Source organism: Theropithecus gelada, chromosome 10 (genome assembly GCF_003255815.1).
Source record: "Theropithecus gelada isolate Dixy chromosome 10, Tgel_1.0, whole genome shotgun sequence".
Taxonomy (NCBI): Eukaryota; Metazoa; Chordata; class Mammalia; order Primates; family Cercopithecidae; genus Theropithecus; species Theropithecus gelada.
The window spans coordinates 79,159,692-79,187,013 of record NC_037678.1 but is presented as its reverse complement, the minus strand read 5'-3'; the positions used below and the strand labels follow the sequence as shown (position 1 = coordinate 79,187,013).

The 27,322-nt window shown below is 38.9% G+C and overlaps 1 pseudogene; it reads left to right on the top strand.

Moving 5' to 3' along the window:
• Positions 1 to 13,297: 13,297 nt before the first annotated feature.
• Positions 13,298 to 13,774, top strand: LOC112633341 (annotated as a pseudogene).
• The last annotated feature ends 13,548 nt before the right edge of the window (positions 13,775 to 27,322 follow it).

Below are 27,322 nucleotides of genomic sequence, written 5' to 3'. Positions count from 1 at the left end.
AGGAGACTGAGGCAGGAGAATGGTGTGAACCTGGGAAGTGAAGCTTGCGGTGAGCCAGGATCGCACCACTGCACTCCAGCCTGGATGATGGAGTGAGACTCCATCAAAAAAAAAAAAAAAAAAAAAAAATGCAATTAAACAATTTATATTTTTCTTGATGTAGAGGACTTCAGATATATTGAAACCAACCATTTGTTATTTCATAAGTACATTTACTAAGGCTCATTTATGTTGATTGTGTTGCTCAAATTCAAAAGAATGGTCAGTGAGAAAGTGGGACAAGAGTCCATATCTTCTAACTTCTAGGCAAATGGGAAGAATCTTATTAAGTCATTTTTCAATTCTGGAGTCTAACTGAGGATGTCGTTACCTGTTCTTTGTATTTCTTCATGGCCTTCCGGGAGCCAGCAGAACAATAGTCACCAGATTTAGGAAATTTCACTATTGTTACCAAATATTTATGTCCAAAGTTCTTTATGTTGATTATTGTAGTTTGTAATGAAATAAACATTGCTATAGTTACCATGGAGTTAGACTAAAATTTCAACATATGCTGCTTGAACGGATTGATCCAGCCACTTCAGATGTAATTTCCAAGGTAAAGATTGTGGTAAGGGTGACTCTTATGAAAGAGTCAGCTTTTGTGAACATTGGGCGTCCAATTTGCAATGTCATCTCATACATTTATTTATTCTGGGATGGGTGAGGTTTGGAAATATTGTAGGATTAGACTGCCTGATACCATGGAGGCAAAAGAAACAGTCACTTTTTTTTTTCTCCAGGGTGATACATTGTGTAGCGAACTACTTTTAGAGCAATTTGGGGGTAAAGTTTTCTCTATGTGCTCAAATATGAATCAATTATAGAAACTTTAATTGGAAATGCTTTGGAGTGACTTTAACCTAACAGTGCTAAGAATGATATAATTTGTTAAATACTGAGTCATGTTTGCTCGGTGCCTTTTTATACTTAAAATAAGTTTGGAATAAAAGTGGATTTTTAAAAAGCTTAACCTGGTTGTAGTAAGTAGCCAAGATTACGAAGACATATTTTGTGTCTTTTCAGTTGTTTTCAATATTTTGTTCTGCTCTTTCTTTCAGTAGACTTTTCCTTTATACTTATAAAAGACAAAAGAAACGTATAAATTTTATTCACTGTCTTGTGATTAACTCAATAATTTACTATTGAAAACATTTCAGTAATTTCTTGAACTGGTATTAATGTACAAAGAAGGTCAAGAAGATACTTTAGTTGGTTTTATCATTGAAGATAATACACTGGAATGGCCAAGGATCATAATGACAAAGGATGCTTCAAAGAAATATTAGAACAATGAATATAATTTCTATCTCCTATAGCTAATTAGACTACATATAGATTCCTCACCCCAAAGCTAAGAGGTACTATGTTTCTAATGACATATTTTTTTTCCTATATCCTAAAGACCTGAATAATAGGTTGGCTACTAAAATAAAACAAAACAATACAACCAGTAAACTACCGACTAACATGTAACCATGATATTCCCAGGCATGAGTCATTTTGTAAGTATTATATTCTGTATGTTTTGTGATAGCAATTCTAGAAGAACACATATTTGTGAAATATTTAGTCTTTTTGGTAAAAAAGATTTAATTCCTTTTTGTGGGATCTTGGATTTGTTTCCTATCAGTCTTTCTTTCACGAACTCATCTGTACTCTTATAACACAAAGAAGTTCAGAAGACGTTTTGCCATAACAGAAAAAAGATGAAATGAAAAGTATAAGAGTAATAGAATTCTCTAAATATTATAGATTTTGTGAATAAAAAAGTGGGAGGAAGAATGAGATAAAACCATTTTAATTCTGTGGACAAGCATGAGATCAAAGGGAAGAGATGAAAAGTGCTTTGTAGTCATTATTCTTATTTATCTATAATATCTAGATCCTTGATACTTGAGTGTGGTCTGTGAACTGGCAACGTGATGTCTCCCAGAGCTTGTTAAAAATTTAGAATTTGATTCCACTCATGACTCAGAATTTGCATTTTCACAAGATCCCAGGTAATTCATACACAAGCTAAAATTGTGAGAATAGCTGATAGCTAGACCTTTTTTTTTCCATAAATACCTATGAAGATAGACATATGGAGTGTCTCTGTTTGATGAGATGGTGTAATAAAGTGAGACACCTCTCTTCTGTTTATAAGAGCAAAGATTATGAAGGTTTGAAACCACATAGATAGAACTGCTAGCGCTAGTCCAGATGACTAAAATAGAAGTCGTCTTCTACTACTGTTGTTTCTCTTGCAAAATAAGCCAGGTCTTGAAAGGATCAGATATGCCTTAACATCATCATCTTGAAGTGATTTATTTATTATTTCACAAGGAGCAGGGTTAAGGTCTCGTTAACAGGAGGAACTTGTTTTCTTATGTTAAATAGGACTGTGTTGTTTCAGGTAAATATTAATTTTCCCTCTGACAAGGTGTGGTTATTTCTTAGGTAAATAGTGAGAAAATTATTTACAGCATCCTGCATTCAAGGCCTGAAGTGGATTCAAACATTCTACTTTCTTCTCTGGTCTTAAAGCCAGAACCAGCTTTTGCCCCTTGGGATTCTGTAAGGATGAGTTGCATCCTGGGTTAATGGAGGTAATTAGATGCTGAAAGGGACCAAGGTATTCTCCAAATTTTGTGGGAAGTCAAGAGTTTTCTCAGGAATTTTGTTGAAAAACAAGGTCCAGAATTTGGAAACTAAGGGTTACAAAGTATGATGAAGCACTTAAAGAAGGAGAGGAATCACAGAAGAGAACATTCAGAAGGGTCTTCCTCTAACTGGTGGTTCTCAATTGTCACTGAACATTGGAATCACCTGGGGAGCTTTTTCAGCTTTCTAATTCTTGGATTGCATGCAGACAAATTATATTATAATCTCTGGTGAAACCTAGGTATCAGTAATTTTTTTAAAAAGACCTCCGAGACATTCCATTTTGCAGCTAAGGTCAAAACAATTTTTTTTTTTTTTTTTTTTTGAGACGGAGTCTCACGCTGTGTCACCCAGGCTGGAGTGCAGTGGCGCGATCTCGGCTCACTGCAAGCTCCGCCTCCCAGGTTCAGGCCATTCTCCTGCCTCAGCCTCCGAGTAGCTGGGACTACAGGCGCCCGCCACCACGCCCGGCTAGTTTTTTTCGTATTTTTAGTAGAGACGGGGTTTCACCATGTTAGCCAGGATGGTCTGGATCTCCTGACCTCGTGATCCGCCCGCCTCGGCCTCCGAAAGTGCTGGGATTACAGGCTTGAGCCACCGCGCCCGGCCAGGTCAAAACAATTAATGGTCCGATTTTGTAAAGTTTCCTGCCCTTAGGTGGTAAATGTGTTGCTTATGGGGAAGGCTGGTGAGTAGGAAGTGTTCTGGTATCTTGATCATTTGAGGAAAGCTCAAAAGGTGAATGAAACATGGAGCTTCCTTTGGGGAATCACTAGACAAATCTATGTTCAGACAGAAGACAGTGTGACTAAATTCCTTGGTAATGTTTTTCACTTTTTGTGCTTAACCCCTATACTCTAGCAAGAAACACTGTGGGCTGAGTGTAGGGTAGTAGTTGGCCTCCAAGATGGCCTCCATTGACAATTGTGCCCTGATACTCATGTCCTTGTGTGCCTCTCGCCACAATGAATCACTTGGGGCTGACCTTTGTGACTAATAGAATATGGTAGAAGTGATGGTATAAGACATCCAAAGCTAGGTCATAGAAGGTACAACAGCTTTTGCTTTAGTATTTGGGATTGCTAGCTCTTCCAGAAGCTAGCCATGTTGTGAAAACACTCAATAAGTCCCATGGAGAGAAGACAATTTGCCATTTGTGAGAGCCACCTTAGAAATGGATCATCCAGCGCCACTGAGTCTTCAGATGGCTAAACCCCAGCTGGCATCTGACTGCAACCTCATGAGAGATTCTGAGCCAGAACTGCTCAATTTAGATGCTTCTGAATTCTTGGCCTATAGAGATCATAGGAGATAATTAATGACTATTGCCTTTTCATACTATTAAATTTTGGAATGATTCCTTACACAGCAATAAATAATGCGGCATGGCTAATTCAAACCGTGGTTACCCAGTACAGCAGCCTGTTTGCGAGTATATTTGTAGATAACTTCTAGAGTGTGGCAACAGAGTGGAATATTTTAGCAACAAGTTGCATTTAATTCTACCTTAAATTACATCAGCTACCTTGTAAGCCAAATATTAAAGGTTATGGCAAAACTGCACTGTTATTAAAATCTTAGCTTTAAATTAGCTTTTAACAAGTAACTGGACAGCATTTGATATATGATTCAGCACTATCCAATAGAACTCGCTATAAAAATGCTCCCCCAATTATGATAGCCACTAGCTATAGTTGGCTATTGAGCACTGGAAATCTGGCTAGTGCAATTGCTAAACTGAAATTTTAATTTTATTTAATTTGAAACTACAGCTACCATATTGATAGCACAATTCTATACATTTTTGGGGAAGAATATAGACATGACAAAAATGTTCTGCTCTAGTTTGTAAAGTTATGAACTGAGAAGTGGAAAACTCAGTAAGGGGGAACAATTTATCTCTGGAATAGTGAATTAAAATTCTTTCTATTTTACCCCCAAATATGTGTCATTTGGAGTGATGAATGACAAAAACAAAGAAACAGATCACAAAGTATTGTGTATATCCAAGATGTAACTGAATTCAGGCTCTGTAACAACAAAAACTTTTGTACTAGAATTTGAGAGGAACTTTAAGATATTGTCAAAGCACAGTTATCTCTGTGGCAGGTACTTGATGAGGTACTTTTCAAAAGTTTTTTCCCTGCTGGCTTGCATCTTATTTCTTTTGCTCATTTTATAAAAATTGACTAGATACTACTATAAGATATGCTCAGGAAGAATTCTACATAATCTACCACCAACATAATCTGTTTATAATTTCTAATATTTTATTGTCACTTACTTATGATGGTGTGATGATAATGATAATAAAAACACTGATAACTATTAAAATCAATTATTATTTTTGAATCAAGTGAATTTATTAGGTTTACTTAATCTGTATTTTTTTTGTATTTAATCAGCACAAATGCTCAAAATTAGGGTACAGAAATAAGGTAATACAAATTCCTGACACCTTTTTTGTTCTCTACCTTATTCTAGAGATGTAGAACATCTATGAAAAACTGGGGATAAACTAAATATTGTAACCTAAATTTTACTTAAAATGGACATGAAATAGTGCTAGTTTGAGAGGTGAAGCCAGCTGGACTTCCTGGGTGGAGAGGGGACTTGGAGAACATTTCTGTCTAGCTAAAGGATTGTAAATGCACCAATCAGCACTCTGTGTCTAGCTAAAGGTTTGTAAACACGTCAATCAGCACTCTGCAAAAACGGACCAATCAGCACTCTGTGAAATGGACCTGTCAGCACTCTGTAAAATGGACCAATCAGCAGGACGTGGGTGGGGCCAAATAAGGGAAAAAAAGCTGGCCACCCCTGCCAGCAGCCACAACCTGCTTGGGTCCCCTTCCACACTGTGGAAGCCTTGTTCTTTCACTCTTCATAATAAATCTTGTTGCTGCTAGCTCTTTGGGTCCGCATTACTTTTATGAGCTGTAACACTCACTGTGAAAGTCTACAGCTTCATTCCTGAAGTCAGTGAGACCATGAACCCACTGGGAGGAGCAAATTACTCCAGACGTGCCACCTTCAAGAGCTGTAACGCTCACTGCGAAGGTCTGCATCTTCACTCCTGATGTCAAGCGAGACCACAAACCCACCAGAAGGAATAAACTGCAGACACATCTGAACATCTGAAGGAACAAACTCTGGACACAGTATCTTTAATAACTGTAACACTCACTGTGAGAGTCTGCGGCTTCATTCTTGAAGTCAGCGAGACCAAGAAACCACCGGGAACCAATTTTGGACACATTTTGCCAACCATGAAGGGACTATTAACTATCGCTAAGCAGTGAGCACCATCAGACCCCTTTCACTTGCTATTCTGTCCTACTTTTCCTTAGAATTCGGGGGCAAAATACCGGGTACCTGTCGGCCAACTAAAAACAACTAGCACGGCCACTGGACTAAAGACATTGGTGTCAGGCTTTCTGGGAAAGGGCTCTGTAACAACCCCTGATTCTTCGGAGCTGGGAGCATTAGTTTGCCTGGAACCAGCTTCTGCTTTTCTTGTACTTCTGGGCTGAGCCGAGGGTTGACAGAGAGGAAAGCCATTCAGCTCTGGAGTCCCGACAGTAAGTTGGTTGTCCCTGCGACCATTAGCAGAACTCTCAGAGTCATGTCGCCCAAGCAAGACTTGTCCATTTATCCTATCTATCCTGACCCTTGCCTCCTGGGTCCTGATGCCTGTCAGACAAACTTCTTCTCGCCTCTCTTCTCTGAGTTTAGTCCTGCTTCTAAAAACCACTCCTTGTCTCTGGTGCTTTTCTAGTTTCTCCTATAAGAATGATTTCTAGTATAAACTTCAGGACTGTATTCCCTTCTTTAGGCACCCAGGCTCACCAATCAGAAAGACATAATTTTTACCAAAAGCCCCATCTTAACGGGGACTACCTGGAATTTTAGGATCCCTCCTCAGACAAGCAGACCTAACAAAAGCTATTCCTGAAGCTAGGACATGGGGAGCTTAGAAATTGTTTCCTTCCTATTCATATAAGTGAGCACAAAAGGCATCACTCTTCCAACTCTGGAGATCCCTTCCCTCCCTCAGGGTATGGCCCTCCACTTCAATTTTGGAGCATAACATCTTTATAGGACATGAGTAAAGTCCCAATACTAACAGAAGAATGCTTAGGACTCTAACAGGTTTTCGAGAATGCTTCATAAGGGCCACTAAATCCGATTTTTCTTGGTTCTCTTTGTGGTCTAGGAGGACAGGCAAGGGTGCAGGTTTTCGAGAATGCATTGGTAAGGGCCACTAAATCTGACATTCCTCAGTCCTCCTTGTGGTCTAGGAGGAAAACTAGTGCTTGTGCTGCTGCGTTGGTGAGCGCAACTATTCCGATCAGCAGGGTCCAGGGACCATTGCGGGTTCTTGGGCAAGAGGTGTTTCTGCTGCTGCGTTGGTGAGCACAACTATTCTGATCAGCAGGATCCAGGGACCGTTGTGGGTTCTTGGGCATGGGGAGAAACAAACAAACCAAAACCTCAGGCAGTTTTGTCTTTCAGATGGGAAACACTCAGGCATCAACAGGCTCCCCCTTGAAATGCATCCTAAGCCATTGGGATCAATTTGACCCACAAACTCTGAAAAAGAGGTGGCTCATTTTTTTTCTGCACTATGGCCTGGCCCCAATATTCTCTCTCTGATGGGAAAAATGGCCACCTGAGGGAAATATAAATTACAATACTGTCCTGCAGCTTGACCTTTTCTGTAACAGGGAAGGCAAATGGAGTGAAATACCTTATGTCCAAACTTTGTTTTCATTGAAGGAGAATACACAACTATGCAAAGCTTGCAATTTACATCCCACATGGAGGACCTCTCAGCTTACCCCCATATCCTAGCCTCCCTATAGCTCCCCTTCCTATTAATGATAAGCTTCCTCTAATCTTCCCCGCCCAGAAGGAAATAAGCAAAGAAATCTCCAAAGGACCACAAAACCCCCGAGGCTATCCGTTTTGTCCCCTTCAAGCTGTAGGGGGAGGGAATTTGATCCAAACCGCATATATGTCCCCTTTTCCCTCTCTGATTGAAAGCAGATCAAGGCAGACCTGGGGGAGTTTTCAGACGATCCTGATAGGTACACAGATGTCCTACAGGGTCTAGGGCAAATCTTTGATCTCACTTGGAGAGATGTCATGCTATTGTTATATCAAACCCTGGCCTTTAATGAAAAGAATGCAGCTTTAGCTGCAGCCTGAGAGTTTGGAGATACCTGGTATCTTAGTCAAGTAAATGATAGAATGACAGCCGAGGAAAGGGACACATTCCCTTCCAGTCAGCAAGCCATCTCCAGTATGGATCCCCACTGGGACCTTAACTCAGATCATGGGGACTAGAGTCGCAAACATCTGTTGACCTGTGTCCTAGAAGGACTAAGGAGAATTAAGAAAAAGCCTGTGAATTATTCAATGATGTCTAGCATAACTCAGGGAAAGGAAGAGAATTCTTTTGTCTTCCTCAAGCGGCTATGGGAGGCCTTAAGAAAATATACTGCCCTGTCACCTGACTCACTTGAGGGTCAATTGATCCTAAAAGATAAGTTTATTACCCAATCAGCCACAGATATCAGGAGAAAGCTCCAAAAGTGAGCCCTGGGCCCTGAACAAAATCTGGAGGCATTATTAAGCCTGGCAACCTTGGTGTTCTATAATAGGGACCAAGAGGAACAGGCCCAAAAGGAAAAGCAAGATCAGAGAAAGGCCGCAGCCTCAGTCATGGCCTTCAGATAAACAAACCTTGGTGGTTCAGAGAGGACAGAAAATGGAGCAGGCCAATCACCCGGTAGGGATCGTTATCAAATTGTCCAATGAGAAACAAGCCACCCCCTCGTCCACGTCCACTATGCCGAGGCAATCACTGGAAGGTGCACTGCTCCAGAGTGCAATGGTTCTCTGGGCCAGAAGCCCTCAACCAGATGATCCTACAACAGGACTGAGGGTGCCTGGGGCAAGCGCCAGCTCATGTCATCACCCTCACTGAGCCCTGAGTACGTTTAACCATTGAGGGCCAGGAAATCGACTTCCTCCTGGACACTGGTGTGGCCTTCTCGGTGTTAATCTCCTGTCCTGGACGACTGTCCTCAAGGTCTGTTACCATCCGAGGAATCCTGGGACAGCCTGTAACCAAGTATTTCTGCCACCTTCTCAGTTGTAATTGGGAGACTTTGCTCTTTTCACGTGCCTTTCTTGTTATGCCTGAAAGTCCCACACCCTTATTAGGGAGGGATGTATTAACCAAGGCTGGAGCTATTATCTACATGAATATGGGGAACAAGTTACCCATTTGTTGTTCCCTACTTGAGGAGGGAATAAACCTTGAAGTCTGGGCATTGGAAGGACAATTTGGAAGGGTGAAAAATGCCCGCCCAGTCCAAATCAGGCTAAAAAATCCCACCACTTTTCCTTATCAAAGGCAATATCCCTTAAGGCCTGAAGCTCCTAAAGGATTAAAGGATATTGTTAAACATTTAAAAGCTCAAGGCTTAGTAAGGAAATGCAGCAGTCCCTGCAACACCCCAATTCTAGGAGTACAAAATCCAAATGGTCGGTGGAGAATAGTGCAAGATCTTAGACTCATCAATGAAGCAGTAATTCCTCTATATCCAATTGTACCCAACCCCTATAACCTGCTCTCTCAAATACTAGAGAAAGCAGAATGGTTCACTGTTCTGGACCTCAAGGATGCCTTTTTCTGTATTCTCCTGCACTCTGACTCCCAGTTTCTCTTTGCCTTTGAGGATCCCACAGACTACACGTCCCAACCTACACGGACGGTCTTGCCCCAAGGGTTTAGGGATAGCCCTCATCTGTTTGGTCAGGCACTGGTCCGAAATCTAGGCCACTTCTCAAGTCCAGGCACTCTGGTCCTTCAGCATGTGGATGATTTACTTTTGGCTACCAGTTCAGAAGCCTCATGCCAGCAGGTTACTCTAGATCTCTTGAACTTTCTAGCTAATCAAGGGTACAAGGTGTCTAGGTCGAAGGTCCAGCTTTGCCTACAGCAGGTCAAATATCTAGGCCTAATCTTAGCCAGAGGGGCCAGGGCCCTCAGCAAGGAATGAATACAGCCTATACTGGCTTATCCTCACCCTAAGACATTAAAACAGTTGTGGGGGTTCCTTGGAATCACCAGCTTTTGCCGACTATGGATGCCTGGATACAACCAGGAGATCTAGTGTTGGTCAAATCTCTCGCCTCTACCTCCCCATCTATGGACTCTTTGTGGAAAGGACCATACTCGGTAATCCTCTCTATCCCCACTGCAGTTAAGGTGGCAGGAGTGGAATCCTGGATTCACCACACCCGAGTTAAATTTTGGACACCCCCTGAGGAACCTGTGGGACCATCAGCTCAGGAGTCCCAAGATCAGCCATACCAGCCTCGAAACACCTGCGAACCACTGGAGGACTTGCATCTCCTATTTCGGAAGGAAACATCCCAAACTAAAAAGGCTCCTACCACTGATACTGAAGACACACCCCTTCCTCCTTAAAAAAGATAAGGGAAAACCTACATAATCTTTATCTTTAACATCTCTCCTTGCCCCTTTAATGGAATCCTTTTACTATTTCATCATATTATTAAGCAGCATTCTAACCATACTCTTTGCAATAGGACTATATACTGTAGCTCCTGCCAGGACAAAAATCCTAATCACATCAGCCTTCTTTCTATCTTCTTTCCTTCTGACCACAATTTACTCCTATCTTTAACTCAGCCTGAATAAAATGATCTCATCTTCCAGAGCACCCTCTTTACCTTCCTATTTATTCTTTGCCTATCTATTCCTCCTGCTTCCTTGGATACCTCATACAATCATCCCTCCCCTTCCACTAGCTCCTAATTACCTCTACAAGACTCTCAACCCACTCTCTGTTAAACCAGTCCAATCCTTCGCTGGCAAATGACTGTTGGCTTTGTATCTCTCTATCAACCTCTGCTTATGTTGCCACTCCCATTCTAGCAAAAAATTGGGTCTTTACCAAATTAACCTACCACCCTCGTTATGAAGGAAAAGACTCTTTCTGACTTCTAAATATGCAATCATTAGCCAACTTCCCCATCTCTGATAGGACCAAGAATACCCTAACAGGATGTGCAATCCAACTTTTATGTTCTTACATTTCCAACCTCACCTATTACACAAGCAATGAAAAGCCCATACGCAGCCCTGTAACTATGAATACCATCTTAACTTTCCAAGCCCCTTTATGCATCCAATGCAACCTGTTATCAGGCCTGCCCCTGGGGCACCTGCTACCCCATCAGTGTAATTACACCCTATAGCGTCAAGCCCCAACTGATCATAGTAACTTCTGAGTCACCCAAACAGCTCCATTCAGATGGTTTGTCTACTTCTCAGGGCCCCCCAAAATTATCACCTCCTCCCTACTTAACAAACAGTCCAGGTTTTGTAATGACAAACATACTCCCTGCATAACCATTCACCCCTGGACTCCCTGCAGCAGCGCCCCCACCACTAGTGAATGCCTTCTCATCCCTTCTTTCAATCACTCTCTCAAATGATTCCTAGTAGATACAAAATGATTTTTTTCTCCAATGGGAAAATGGAACATAGGGAGCCATTCAGTTTGCTCCCAATACCCCTTTCCAGCTGCTCACTGGATCTGCCTTGGCAAGTACTCTAGGAGTAGGGGAAAATGAAAACAACAAACTCACACACGTTTTTAATATACACAACCAGTTCTGTCTACCATCAAGGCATATTCTTCTTATGTGGAACATCGACCTATATCTGCCTCCCCACCTACTGGACAGGCACCTGCATCTTAGTCTTTCTAAGTCCCAACATTAACATTGCCCCAGGAAATCAGGCCCTATCAGTACCCCTCAAAGCTCAAGTCTGTCAGTGCAGAGCCATGCAACTAATACCCCTACTTATAGGGTTAGGAATGGTTACTACTACAGGAACTGGAATAGCCAGTTTATCTACTTCATTATCCTACTACCACACACTCTCAAAGGATTTCTCAGACAGTTTGCAAGAAACAATGATATCTATCCTTACTCTACAACCCCAAATAGACTCTTTGGAAAGAGTAACTCTCCAAAACCACCAATGCCTAGACCTCCTCGCTGCTGAGAAAGGAGGACTCTGCACCTTCATAGGGGAAGGGTGTTGTTTTTACACTAACCAGTCAGGGATAGTACAAGATGCTGCCCAGCACTTACAGGAAAAGGCTTCTGACATCAGACAACACCTTTCAAACTCTTATACCAACCTCTGGAGTTGGGCAACATGGCTTCTCCCCTTTCTAGGTCCCATGGCAGCCATCTTGCTATTGCTTGCCTTCTGGCCCTGTATTTTTAACTTCCTTGTCAAATTTGTTTCCTCTAGGATCGAGGCCATCAAGCTACAGATGGTCTTACCCCAATGAGCTCAACTAACAACTTCTACCAAGGACCCCTGGACCAACCTGCCTGGCCCTTTCACTGACCTAAAGAGTTCCCCTCTGGAGGACACTACAACTACAGGGCCCCTTCTTCACTCCTTTCCAGCAGGAAGTAGCTAGAGAAGTCATCGCCCAATTCCCAACAGCAGTTGGGGTGTCCTGTTTAGAGAAGGGGATTGAGAGGTGAAGCCAGCTGGACTTCCTGGGTTGAGTGGGGACTTGGAGAACTTTTCTGTCTAGCTAAAGGATTGTAAGCACACCAATCAGCGCTCTGTGTCTAACTAAAGGTTTGTAAATGCACCAATCGGCACTCTGTAAAAACGGACCAATCAAAGCTCTGTAAAATGGACCAATCAGTGCTCTGTAAAATAGACCCAATCAGCAGGATGTGGGTGGGGCCAAATAAGGGAAAAAAGGCTGGCCACTGCAGCCAGCAACTGCAACCCACTTGGGTACCCTTCCACTCTGTGGAAGCTTTGTTCTTTTGCTCTTCACAGTAAATCTTGCTGCTGCTCACATCTTTGGGTTTGCACTACCTTTATGAGCTGTAACACTCACTGCAAAGATCTGCGGCTTCACTCCTGAAGTCAAGTGAGACCACAAACCCACTGGAAGGAGGAAACTCCAGACACATCTGAACATCTGAAGGAACAAACTCTGGACACCCCATCTTTAAAAACTGTAGCACTCACTGCGAGGGTCCGCACCTTCATTCTTGAAGTCAACAAGACCAAGAACCCACCAGAAGGAACCAATTCTGGACACGAGTTTATGATCCTCTAATGTTATTTTAATAAGAAAAATGGTAAGAATGTATTGTTAATGTAATTAGTAGTAAGTGGCATGTTCTTTCATAAAGTAAGGACATTTGCTGCCAATAGGTTTCTATGAATAACATCTTTTACTTGATCGGCTTTCTTGTTTCGGACATTTGCTTACACCAATTGCCAATATTTTTTGCTTATTACAAAATAATTTGATTTTATTTTAGAAAAAGAAAATCAGACATATAGATAATTAAAAGTAGGAAAAAATGGGCTTTGCGTGGAGTTAGTGAAGTCTCATGAAAAGAGGTGGATGGCTGTGGCAGAGCCTTCTGGGCTATGTGTGTCTGACGCTTGGCCGCCAGAGCCACAGTCAGTTTGCTGAGCCCATTAGTGCACCTGACTGACAGACACGCCGTCACCATGTCTCGCTACTTGTGTTCCCCCAACACATCTCTGCTTATCAGAAATGTGGCCGACGACACCAGGTCTTAAGATTTACAGAGTGAATTTGGTCACTATGGTCCTATAGTTGATGTGTATGTTCCACTTGATTTCTGCACTCGCTGTCCAAGAGGATTTGCTTATGTTCAACTTGAGGATGTTTGCAATGCTGAAGACGCTTTACATAATTTAGACAGAAAGTGGATTTGTGGATGGCAGATTGAAATACAGTCTTCACACTATGATGATTATGACAGATGCAGACGTTCTAGAAGCTGAAGTTATGAAAGAAGGAGATCAAGAAGTCAGTCATTTGATAACAGTTTAGAAGATCGTATCTAGAAATAGATCGACTGGAAGACGACGGCATAGCAGAAGTCATTCCAACAATGATAGACCAAACTGCAGCTGGAATACCCAGTAGGTTCTGCTTACTACACTTCAAGAAAGATCTGAACGTGGAAAAATAACAAAAGAAGGGCAGTTCAAGCGACCAAACGGTGGGTGGAGGGTGCTGCAGTATGAATACTGTATGGATATTTTGACTCTGGTCAGAAAAGATACAAAAATGTTATCGAAAACTACATGGAATAATTGAAGTCCCTTCAAATTTGAAAGTAAGCATTTTAGGACAAATAAAAGGAAATTCAAGTTTGTACTTGTGGAAACTTTTTCCTCAATATGAATAGGTTTATATTGATTCATGGGTAACAGGTCCATAATAAATTATTGGAAACTAGGATGTCTCAGTATCAAGGAAGACAGCCATAGTGTCTTACAGTGCCTCTGTTGGTGTGTCTCAAACTGAATTGAGTGGGAAAAAGTATGGTCCAATGTAAAAGTTCCATTTTCACCATTACTGGCAAATCTTGCTTTTGTTTATTTTGGTGCCAGTGTTTTCTGTTTAATCATTTGCTGGGTTGGCACCTGCGCTTATTTACTTGTACACCACATGCAGTTTACATCTTCCTAACTACTCTCCTTCCCAGGTAAATTCCAATTATATTTGATATCCAGCTAAGAGGGCCCATCTCTTCTCACCTCTTTCCTGGTCACTATGTTCAGCAAGTATTTACTGAGCCCTTACTGTGGGCAAAACATTGTACTGGATAATTGAGAAAAATGGATAATTCCCTTAATCAGTAAATGTCTACTGAGCACAGTCTAGTGAATTATTACAGTATGGCCTCATTGTTTTGTTTGAGGTGTATTATTCATAACAATAGTTTTCATCATTCATATCCTAATATAATTATAGAACCCAATATACTATCAAAGATAAGTAATTGTGTGGTTATCTGCCATTTAAAAGTATCCCATATTTCTTTGATCCTATTATTGTAAATAATGAAAAAATGATTTGTTTTAATCTGTAATAATCTGGTTTATTGTGCAGTGACTGTAATATACTAGAGTTAAATTATTTACTCTGCCTCACCAAACATAAACTAGGAGATAACCCCCAAAATAAGTACTTAACTTTGCATTAGATATAAAGAAGACTGGGTGCTATAATTAGATTATTTTGAGGAAGAGCTGTTATCTCAACTGATTTAGTATGTATTGTAATTGAGAAAATGTTGACCAAATTATACTTTTTAGTGATTTACATATACATTTTATAGGGGACATGAACATATTCCATGTATAGTGAATAAATAACTTTCTTAGTATCATAAAAAAGTAGAAAAAAACACTCGAAATTCTACCATCTATACCGTTATGTTTACACACACATACACTCACACATATGCACACACACACTTTTATTAGAATATGCATATATTATAATGCTACCTTGAAATTATTCTTCATTTAAAATAAAAGAACAGTAATTATATTTCATGCCATTAAATGTCTGATGCTTATTTTACACAATAGTGACATAGTTACTTATAATTATGAAGTTTTTAGAACATTTGATACAGATTTATCATATATTAATATTCTAATTTTAGCATACTAATTTTCGAAGAATTTCTTTGAGAAATAATGAGTCAATGGCAAAATGGGGAAAATAATAGATGTAAAAGATTACAATGAGAATCTTCCTATTTGAAATAAAAGTCAGATGTATACAAATGTTTCACTTTAATGTATGTCAATCTGCTGGGGAGAAGTCAGTCATAACTTTGGTTTGGAAAAGTGGGGAAAATGCTTGAATGTGAAGTCACTGAAACGTTTGTCATGCCACCAACCTCTTGAGGTCTACCTGAATGACTACTTCAATTCTGAAGATTCAAGGAGGCATTCTTGAATGTTCTGGATGGAAGAGTTAAACTCTTCATTCTTCTTTTGCCTGTCTTGTTTCCTGAACTTCCTTCCCAGTGTTTCCTGCCTGGGGTCACCTCCAAAATAAATTGCTTGCATGGGAACTTAAAGTAAAGCATCTAGTTTTGAAAAAATATTTGGCATAAGAATAAGAATAAATTGTTTCTTGGAAATACATTAACAAATGACAGACAGAAAATGGAACTCCTATTGTGGATTAGTCTTCTTCATTAAGGAAAATATTTTTTCTAACTGGAAGAAGTAAAATGAATACGGCAGCAAAAAACTACTGAGTAATGAGAGAGTTTGAGACCTAAGCCCTAGCTGGATTAAATATTTTTCCTTAATTTAACATGTCTCCATGCAGTGAGTATAGTATGCCTTAGACTAAATTTTAGGCACTGTGAATACATTATTGAGATAGATCAAGGTCTATACTCATGAGAAGGGGTAGATAGAGAATTCCAAATAAAGTGAAGAATATATTACCTCCATAGGGTGATATGTTGAAATGAAGAAAATAAAGCAGGATAATGGAATAATTCATGTATGTTTTCACTCACTTATTAATTAGTTCATTCATTCAATAAATATGTATTATCTAATAGTATAAGAGAACTATGTGCTAATTTTAAAGAAGTATCAGAGAAGATTTCCGATAGAAGTCTGAACTATAAAAATTATGTATTGGCTTTCAAAAATGGTGATGATGACTTATCATCGGGATTACTGTTTTTTCTTTTTCAGCTTAATATAATATTCTAGAATAGATGATCATGCATGTGATTTATGAACCTTTGAAAAACAATATAGCTAATCTCTAGGAGCTAGCATACATTTTTTCAAGACAAATCATGCCAAATTCACATGATTTCTCATTTTGTTAGAACCTCTAGAGAACAGAAAATTCCATGCATAAAATACGTATCAATTGTTTCAATTACATCAATGCAGGTGACAGTATTTTTTGCAAGAACGTCATACGTAAATAGTAGATTGAATGATAGAAGTGTTGATATTTAGTGTCTAAACATATGTCTGCTATGTGTTGGCAAATGGCTTTGTAGTTTTCTAATGGAGTTTGACTGACTGTACACTTAGCCCTGTTGACTCAGTATTTCTATGGATAATTTTGATAGAGCTTTAGAAGTGAGGATGCTTAGATGGCTAAAACTGTAAGTGACAGACTCAAGAATAAAAGTGGTCAACTGACAGCAACACACTGAGCCAAAACCGTTGAAATGAGATTAAGCAGAAACAAGTTTCAAGTTCTGTTTAGGTTCAGAAAGTCAGCTGCATGAGTGAGCCTGTTTGGCCACAGTACAGATGGCAGAGGTCTGGGATTTCCATTTGATGACAACCATAAAATAAGCCAATGGTATGATGTGGCTGTTCAAAAAACAGACTAGCACAATCTTGGGTTGCATTAATGAAATATTGTGTGTAGTACAATAGAGGCAATAGAAAAGACAATTTCACCAAATTCTGTGAGATGATTTATGGGATGAAGTGTCAAACTCGTTACATTATATTTTAAGACTTCTCCAATTGGAATATGTTCAGAAAAAGACACACAGAATTTTGAAAATTCTCTTTTGAGGCAAGGCCAGAAGTAAAAGAGTATTGTTTTCCTTCAGGAGAAAAGACCAAGGAGATATTTACAGAGTGCTTTTGTCTACGTGGCAAGCTTTCATGTTTAAGAAGCCATATAATGCTAATCTAGAATATTGGTTTAAAGTTAGGGAAATGAAGATTTTGATGTAACATGAGGAACAAAATCGTGTTGTCCAAAACTATTGGTTTGTGGCTAATGTGAAGGAAGACACCTTGCACTAGAGTCATTTAATCCAAAAGATTCATCCCAGAGTAGGGACTTGGATTAGATGGTATATCAGTTAGTTATCTGTCACTGCATAACAAATTACTTCTAAAGTTATAGACTTAAAAATTTATTTTGCCTTAGCTTTTATGGGTCAGGAATTCAGAAGGGTTTGTCTGGGTAGTTCTCACTTGATGTGTCTCATGCAGTTGCAGCTGTATATTGACAGTAGTTGCAACCATATAAAGAAGGCTTACTGAACCGAATGTCCAAGGTACCTCACTCAGGTTTTCCTGGCGCTTGGCTGAGAGCTTAGCTGGGGCTGCCACTGGAGCATGTATATGTGATTTTTTTTTCTGTGTCCTCAACTTCTGCACGTTATAGTTTCTTCAAGATATTTGGGGTTCTTACATTTAAGCTCATGGATATAAATAACAGCATGTGGCCCAGTGCTCAAGACAGAAGCTGCATTACCCACTATGATATAGCCTCAGAAATTGTGCTACATCTTTAGACCATTTGCAAGTGAGTCCGAAGCCCTTATTGATGGATGAAAGAGGGATGTAATCCCACTTTCGATGGAAAGAGGATCCAAAATTTGTGGGCATTTAAAAATCTGCCACAGATGATCTCTTAACTTCCAGATTGAAGCCTCTGATTTTATGTTAATTACTGATGGTAAGGTTTTTTAGGGAAATAGGTAATGTAGATGTTATCTTCTCAAAGTTTGGGGTTAATATCTGAGCTTTCTTGACATTATTCATTGGTACTATCACATAAAGGATTTTTAGTTTAATTTTATACACACGTATACAGGATATGAGAAGTGCAAAACTAAAGTAATTTATTGGAAATTATGAATATAAATACATAAACCAGGAGAGTTCAGCTGGTTTAGACCAGCGGTAAGGCCATGATAAGACCAGGCATACAATTGACAAGCTCAGACAATGGAGGCTTCTACACTTACCTTGTTGGGTAGAAATATCTATTGGAAATAAAAATTTAATTTATTTATTTTTTCTTTTTGAGATGGAGTCTCACTCTGTCACCCAGGCTGGAGTGCGGTGGCAAGATCTCTGCTTACTGCAAGCTCCGCCTCCCGGGTTGACGCCATTCTCCTGCCTCAGCCTCCCGAGTAGCTGGGACTACAGGCACCAGCCACCATGCCCGGCTAATTTTTTTTTTTTTTGTATTTTTAGTAGAGTCGGGGTTTCACCGTGTTAGCCAGGAGGGTCTCCATCTCCTGACCTCGTGATCGCCCGCCTTGGCCTCCAAAGTGCTGGGATTTGCAGGCGTGAGCCACCCTGCCCGGCCCCCCAAATTTAAATTTAATCACGGTGTTTGGTGACAGATAAACTTTGAGAGTTGTGCCTTATGAAGTTGTGCTCATCCACATGGAGACCTAACTCTTAACAGAATCTCAATTCCAACAACCACCGAAGACAGTATGTGTGTGCTGGTTTCCGGTACTCATCATCTTGACAACTTCTAAGGGCCTTGATTCATACCTACCTGTTACTCTCATCTGCCTACTAGAGTTTGATGTGACCTTGGGTTCTCCTGATACCTGACCCTGCCATACCCTAACACTACTTCTACTACTATAACTAGATTTTAGCCCTTTTTCTACTTCTTAATGGCATCTGACACCAGCCCAACCTGGATTTGCCTTGATGTCCCTAGGAGGTGCTGACGATCTCCCCACCCTTATCACATTGCTGAGATTCACCTGTTTCTTTTCTTTTCTTTTTCTTTTTTTCTTTTTTTTGAGACGCAGTTTCGCTCTGTCGCCCAGGCTGGAGTGCAGTGGCGCGTTCTTGGCTCACTGCAAGCTCCATCTCCCGAATTCACGCCATTCTCCTGCCTCCGCCTCCCGAGTAGCAGGGACTATAGGCGCCAGCCACCACGCCCGGCTAATTTTTTTTTGTATTTTTAGTAGAGATGGGGTTTCACCGTGTTAGCCAGGATGGTCTCGATCTCCAGACTTCATGATCTGCTCACCTCGGCCTCCCAAAATGCTGGGATTACAGGCGTGAGCCACCAGAGATTCACCTATTTCTAATTACCCTTTAGAGATTCTAGTAAAAGGACTTTGTTTCTCATAGATTTTTTTTCTCACTTGGGGAAGAACATCTATGTTTTTATAGAGTAGCCTCTAAACAACTAAATATTTGGTGGAGTTGATCGGACTTGAATCTTTTCTTGGTGTTTTCCTCTGCTCTTTTTATCTTCTCTTAAGATGAAGAAAATAGAAATAGTAATTAATGAATTGCCTTTTCTGCCATTTATTTTTTTTACTGATTCAAATTTTAATTATCTTCTTTTACACTGATTGGCGCTTTTTTGGACATAGTTTGCAGAATATTTCCCAGAATTCCTGGCTGCCGCTTTACTTGTACCTCTCAAAGAGATATTAGCCGTACTTTCAAAGATGATTTTGTTGAAAAAGTATAATCTGCCACTTGCACAGTAAATACTCTTCATATTTTCATAGTTTGACCGTAATTTTATTTCAAATCCTACTTCCATTTACTAGACCAAAATAGACCTCTAGGTGAGAAAAAGCACCAGCTATAGCTTGACAGAAGAAACAAATAATAACAATTTTTTATTATAAAATATTACCTTAATTAGGACTTCCCCTTGGTGTACAAAGTGCTGTGAAGAGTCATGAGAACTAAATGGCACTTATCAATGTCCCCATGGATGGGAACTCACAAATAGGTAATCTGGATAAACAACATGCTGGATTTCAAGGATTGTAAGGAGACTCTTATTCTTTTTTTCCCCTTTAAAGCACAAAAACATACTCATTTGCGACAAAGCTACAAAACAATCCCTGCAAGAAGTGCAAATTTTGTTCACCAATACTCTTTCTGGTGGAATATTTCCACCCCAGGCTAATTTTAAACTTCTTCAGACCTTTCATGTACAGCCCGGTTTGTGGTAACCCAATTGTGTCAGATGTATCAACCCATCCAGGTATACACTCAGAGTTCAGGCCAACATTTGGCCAATGTCTGCAAAGTCTGGTTAAATAGATTATTTACTTTTTTGGAAGCTGAAAAAGAGCTGAAATATGGTTTGAGTTTTTGCGTCAAATGTTTTCTTGAAAAATCAGAGACTTTACTGCTGTAAAATGTCCAGTGATGGAGTAAGAATATACAAGAAGGCAGCTTGTTTTTCAGCAATATATATGCTTTTATTAAAGCATCAGGAACTCATATCCTATATTATTCTTGAATCATTACTGGTGGTTACGACCATACTATTAGCATAATCAAAAGAATGTCAAAAAAGAGAAGGCAGGGAAGATTCTCCTGAGGTCATTATTGCTTGATAAATTTGGGGTGTTTGACTGGTCTCTAGAATTGTGAACCGAAAAATATTGGGTTACTTTGGACAGGTAAAAACTTGTCATTTCATTATCTCAGAGTAACAATGATGCATCCGGAACCTGAGTTTGGGGTCGCTCATGGCAAGAGGCAATTGAAAAGATGGGAACAGATGTTAAACTTCCTCTTACTAGAGACTGCATCTGAACAGCCAAACCGTTGAAACAGAGCAATCAATTGAACACCACCAAATTCTAGAGGAAAAGATCACAAGTGTCAGACAAAAAAAAAAGCAGTTTTTGTGTTGTTTTGTTTTGTGGAGATCAACACTGTAATGAAGCTCAACATTTTTCAGTGTTCAGATGACTTAAAACAAGAAGAAAAACAACATGTTGATAACTTTTATGTAATTTACAAGTGATTACGGAAAGTGCAGTCATGTTTACCAATGGAAAAAGAAAAGAAAAAAGGTATTTATTTTTTAATGAGGACAAATAGAGTCCTGGCCAGTTAAAAAATTTCTACTAATAAGGAATAACATTCTTTGTAGAAAATTAGACATATATAAAGCACAGGTAATAACAAATAAAACAACAACAACAAAAGTAAAACCCAAACACATCATGATTCTTGCTTAAATAATTACTGATAAAATATATCTAATCTATACAGTACTTCTAAGAGTTTTTATGCACATATGTTAAATATATATTTAAAATATTAAAAATATTGAGTAGATAAATTAAGTAGATCTTATTTTGTACTGTATTTTATGCATACTTTTTAAGTTAGTATATGTTGTTCATGTCATATTTTTCTAAGCCCATTACTTCTGGTTATATCCTATTTTATTATAAAGATACAGCAACTGACTTTTGAGTAAGAACTTGCTGTTGAATACTTAGGTTTATTGGCCATTCGAAAAAATTAATAAACACTACTATGACAAATCAGCTTGTAAATTAAATGTTACATAACTATGTAATTTTTCTCCTCAGGAAGAATTCTTGAAAGTGTAAAGCCTTCAGTGACTTCTCATTGGCTATAGAATAAAGTCAGGTTTTCTCACTTGGGCTCATATTTCTTCCACTCAGTTCCAGTCACACTGGACATATGATTAGTCTATTCATTGAGAGTTTGGCTTTCCTCCAGCTGGGCACCTAGTAAGAATGCATTTCCTGGGCCCTTTTGTTGAGGTCCCATGACTAGCCTTATTATTATTTTTTAAAAATTATTTTTTTAGTTACATAGTAGATGTATTTATTTATGAAGTACATAAGATAGTTTGATACAGGCACACAATGCATAATAATCACTTCATGGTAAATGGGCATCTGTCCTCTCAGGTATTTATCTTTTTTATTACAAACAATCCAGTTATGCTCTTTTAGTTATTTTAAAATGCGCAATTAAATTATTTTTGACTATAGTCATACTGTTGTACTATTCAATGCTAGATCTTATTTTTTCTTTCTAAATCCTTTTTGTATCCATTAACCATTCCTACTTCCCCCACACCCTCACTACCCTTCCAAGCCTCTGATAACCACTCTTCTACTCTCTATCTCCATGAGCTCAATTGTTTTAATTTTTAGATCTCAAATAAGTGAAAATATGCAAGGTTTGTATGTCTGTGCCTGGCTTATTTCACTTAACATAATGACCTTTAGGCCTTTTAGCCTTTTCGTCTTACCGTGGTGACTGATAATACTCCAGACAAAGGCTGATTTATCAAATGGATCCAGAGTGAGAGGAATGATCAGCAGAGCTGATTAGAGCAATGTCAACTCACAATTGCTATAAAATGTGAGTACAAAATAAAACTTTGGGCCACACATGGTGGTTCATGCCCGTAATCCTAGCACTTTGGGAGGCTTAGGTGAGCAGACCACCTGAGGTCAGGAGTTCGAGACCAGCCTGACCAACATGGTAAAACCCTGTCTCTACTAAAACCACAAAAATGCTGAGTATGGTGGCACACGCTTGTAATCCCAGCTACTTGGAGGTTGAGGCAGGAGAATCAACTGAACCTGGGAGGTGGAGGTTGCAGTGACCTGAGATAGTGTCATTGCACTCCAGCCTGGGTGACAAGAGTGAAACTCTTTCTCAAAGAAAAGGAAAGGAAAGGAAAGGAAAGAGAAAAAAGAAAAGGAAAGAAAAGAGGGAAAGAAGGAAGGAAGGAAGAGAAAGAGAGAGAGAGAGAGAAAGAAAGGAAGGAAGGAAGAAAGAAGAGAGAAAAAAGAGAGAAAGAAAGAAAGAAATTTTGGTAGTTTAAATCACTGAAATGTTAGGCTGTTAGGCTTGTTTATTACTGCAACATAGCATGGCTTACCCTGACTGATACACTGACCTTTATATGCTTCATTCCTTTTCCTTCTTTATATTATTTGTACATATTATTACATTTGTCTGTCACTTCCCTTCATTTACTAGTAAATATTTACTTACTCAATTCTTTAAGGTTCACTGCACCCTAGGAAATTTTGCCAAAATTCTGGGACTGCCCAATTTACCTTTATTATAGGCATTTTTAAGTCCACATAAATCTTTCTCAGTGCTTGCCAAAATGGCAGTTTTGCATTGTTTACTTTATTAGTATGCCTTTTTTTTGGTAATGTGTATCTTGTCTTACAGATCATAATCACTGTAAGAGGTAGATATTTTACAAAGTGCTTGGCACATAATTATCACTCAATAAATTATTTATTTAATGAATAAATAAACATCGAGACATTTCTAAGTTTTATCATTTTCTAGACAAATTGATCTCTGAAAACATTTCATACCATATTGCATGAAAATGACCACTCCTCTTAACCTGTATCAATAGCTTGTGAAATAAAAAGATCTCATTGCTTATTGTTTTAATTTTAATTTCTTTCAAAGTATGAAATATTTTTATTGCTTCATTTGTCGTTTATATTTCTTGTGGCCTATTCATATTTTTTGCTCAATTTGAGTTGGGTTTAAATCACTTATAATTGAAAGGATATTGAATGATGTAAAATACGGAAGCAATTCAGGTTTGTTCTGCTCTGTGGATATTGCGTGTCACATCTTTCTGGGTATCTCTTCCTTTCTGACTTTTTCCAGAACATTCTGAGTGTGAAAATCACTAACTTGACAATTTCAAAGGTATTGAGCAGCTAGTAATAAGGAAATATTTTTATTCCTGGTCCACTAATTTTCATTCTGCAGAATGTTTTTAAGAATCCCATGAGGAGACCCAGGTAACTAATAGGACAGTATTTGGACTGTGAAGGTATTATCAAGTCACCAATACTTTAGAACTCTGATAATAACTATCTTGTCTAGCTGTCAGTTCACCAAACGAACTAAACTCAGTCATGTATACACAAACCAAAAGCGCACAAATAATAGCCTAATTTCTGTTACAATACGTAGGACATGGCACAATGAGATCAATTGTAAGCTAATTGTTTTCTATTCTCTGGACCCAGATAATTCAAAGTATGAATAAACTCATTCAAAATAAATACGTTTATCTATGCTTTGTGGTTCCCACTTCTGGTCAAATGCATTCTTTTATTTTCCTATAAGGGTTTCCTCTACAAAAAGTCACAAAATAAGTTTTCTATTAAGATTTTTCATCTTTAGCCTTAAAATATAAATCCTGTTCTCTTTGTAGGAAGAGCTAATTTCAGGTGCATTCTATTTCCTAGTGAAAATGCTCTATATTTATCTATGTGTATATATATGCACATATATATTTTTATATATGTCAAAAATGTATATACACACTTCCTAATTTGATCCTGACATTCACATGAAAATTCTAGAGGGCCAACTTTGCAGTGTTGAGCTTCATTACGGTGTTGATCTCCACAAAACAAAACAACACAAAAACTGCTTTTTTTTGGTCTAACACTTGTGATCTTTTCCTCTAGAATTTGGTGGTGTTCAATTGATTGCTCTGTTTCAGTGAAGCAAACTGCATTTCCAGATTTAGAGTGCACCATCTGTTATAGTGGTATGTTGAAGGAATTATTAATAAATATCTCATATATGTTGTGCATTGTTTCAGAAAGCAGATACCTGCAGAGAGGACCAACACCAGTGTCCACTAGATTCATTGAGCTGTCTTGGTGTCTGAGTTTCCCACCTTGTCACAATCATGATATCCTTTGCTTCGTGTTGGGCTGGCCTACAATATATTACTGTTCTATGTACCACACACATGTGCCACAGATGGTCATTTTTAATTTCAGAACTCAACTGTAATAAATTCAGCACATTCATATTTGGCTAAGATTAAGTGCTGGGAGGGTATCACGGAAAACTCATCAGTCAAGTCCATCTCTAACTAGGCAGTGGTGATTCCATTTCTACAAAATAAATCTTTGTTATTCTCTCTCCTCTGCCTCACAACCTATTTTCTTTCTTTGCAAGGAAGATGTAAATCGAATCCACACGCTAACATTTGCTTACAAGCTGTGCAAAAGAACTCAGGGTTTTGGTATTTCGTTTAAACAGACCTTTCTGAGGGACATGCTAATAACTGTGAAAGTCAGAGTGGGTCCTGGGTTTCTTTTTGCTCTTTGTTTGGAATCTGCATTTATTTTATTTATTTTATTATATTTATCTAAATCAAATTAGAAGGCAGCTGGATCATCAGCAGCAATTCTAGTGGAATCACTCTGTTGAGGGCATGATCTGATTTCTGTACTCAGGTCAAGAAAGAAGACAACGTCTTCAGATGGGCATGTGTTGCAAAAATATTAATACCAGATAAAATTGGACAAAACAATCATGAAGGAGCCCACAGAGATTAATATGTGATTGTTAGGGATGTGAGAGAGTGAGAGAGGGTGACTAAGGACTAAATGAGGTACATACGAATAGGGTTGCCGGAAAAGATGAACTCCCAGGAACACTGAGAAGAACATTATTTAGGTTTGGAAAAGATTTTTTCACCATGGAGTTTCTTCCACCTCCTTGCCTTGAATATCACCTGTGATTCCTCAGAGGGCACTTCTTTCCTTGTAAGCCTCTTAAAGCAGTGACATTTCTTTTCTCTGGCTCTATGTGCCTCTGAGTTTGCAGGTGTGTTGGTATACACCTTACTTCTCATTGCCACTTTGAATTTATACTATCCTGGCATAGGACCTTCTCCGTCCTCTGATTTTCTCCTCTAACCAGATCTTGGTCACTCCTTTCATTTATCAAATACTTGGGCAACTGGCCTGTAGATTTCTCCTTCATCCCAATTCTTTATCTTTCACATATCTTTCCTTGTACTCATCCCTTCCAAGTTGCCTTAGCTGCCCCTTCCCACAGTCACTCCTTGAACTTTGTCTGGACCTTGAACTGCTCAACTTTCATGAATTCTCAGTCATACACTAAGCACAATGTTGTCTCCTTCCCAATTTTCTGTCCAACTTGAACCATGACCCACTGTCATTATTCTCTCTCTCAATAGACTCCTATCCATTCTTTCTTTCAATTCACTCATTTTTTTTCTTTGTTTCTCTCCATTTAAATCTTATACTCCCAAATTTATTATTGCAATAATATTCTTGCCAGTAACCCAGCTGGCACTGGCTCTTTTGTTCATATTTACATTGTAATATCTTAATTTTGACCCCATTTAATTGCCATCTTTGTGTTTACATTTGAACAAATCCACATGGCAGATATGCTATGCTATTTCATGAATTACACATTCCTGGTCACCAGTCTCAATAGTTCCATTTTCCTGGCCATTTCATTATGATCTATGGTCATCTCATTCTTTTTACTCTTCATGAAGGTCATTTCAAATAAACTCCACTCTTCTCAATGTCTAACCCCTCTTCTCCCTTAGTGTCAGATGATATCACTTCCAGTTAAGTCCTATCCCTCTAGCTGGCTTTTGTATCTTATCTTTTCCAGTCATTTTATTAACTTGGATTATTTATCCCTTCTTCCCTTAAATATTTAGCCTGGATCCTTCCCGTTGTTCTTTGAATAGGCTGAACTTTCCACATGAAATATTAATTAAACAATCTACCATCCTCTAGCTATGATCCTATATCTTTCTTTTCATTGTCTGTAATTGTTAATTTTGTATGTTAACTTGGCTAGGCTATAGTAATCAGTTGTTTGGCCAAACACTAGTCCATATGCTGCTGTAAAGGTATTTTGTAGATGTGATTAACATTTACAATGAACAGACTTCATGTAAGGCAAACTACCTTCCATAATGTAGGTGGTTCTCATCCTATCAGTTGAAGATCTTAAGAATGAAGATGGAGGTTTCCCAAGGAAGAAGGAATTATTTCTCCAGACTTTAACATAGACATTCTACCTGAGTTTCTAGCCTCCAAATTCAAGACAGCCACATCAACTTCTACCCGAATTTTCAGACTGCCCACTTGCCTACGGATTTCAGACTTACCAACCTCTATGACTATGTGAGCCGATTTATTAAAAGCTCTCTATCTCTAATATTGTGTATATATATATTATGAATATTATATTATATATAGACACACACAGAAAAGCATACACACACACACGCCAATGTCACTTTCTCAGTGAGAACTTTCCTGACCATACCGTTTATGATTACAACCC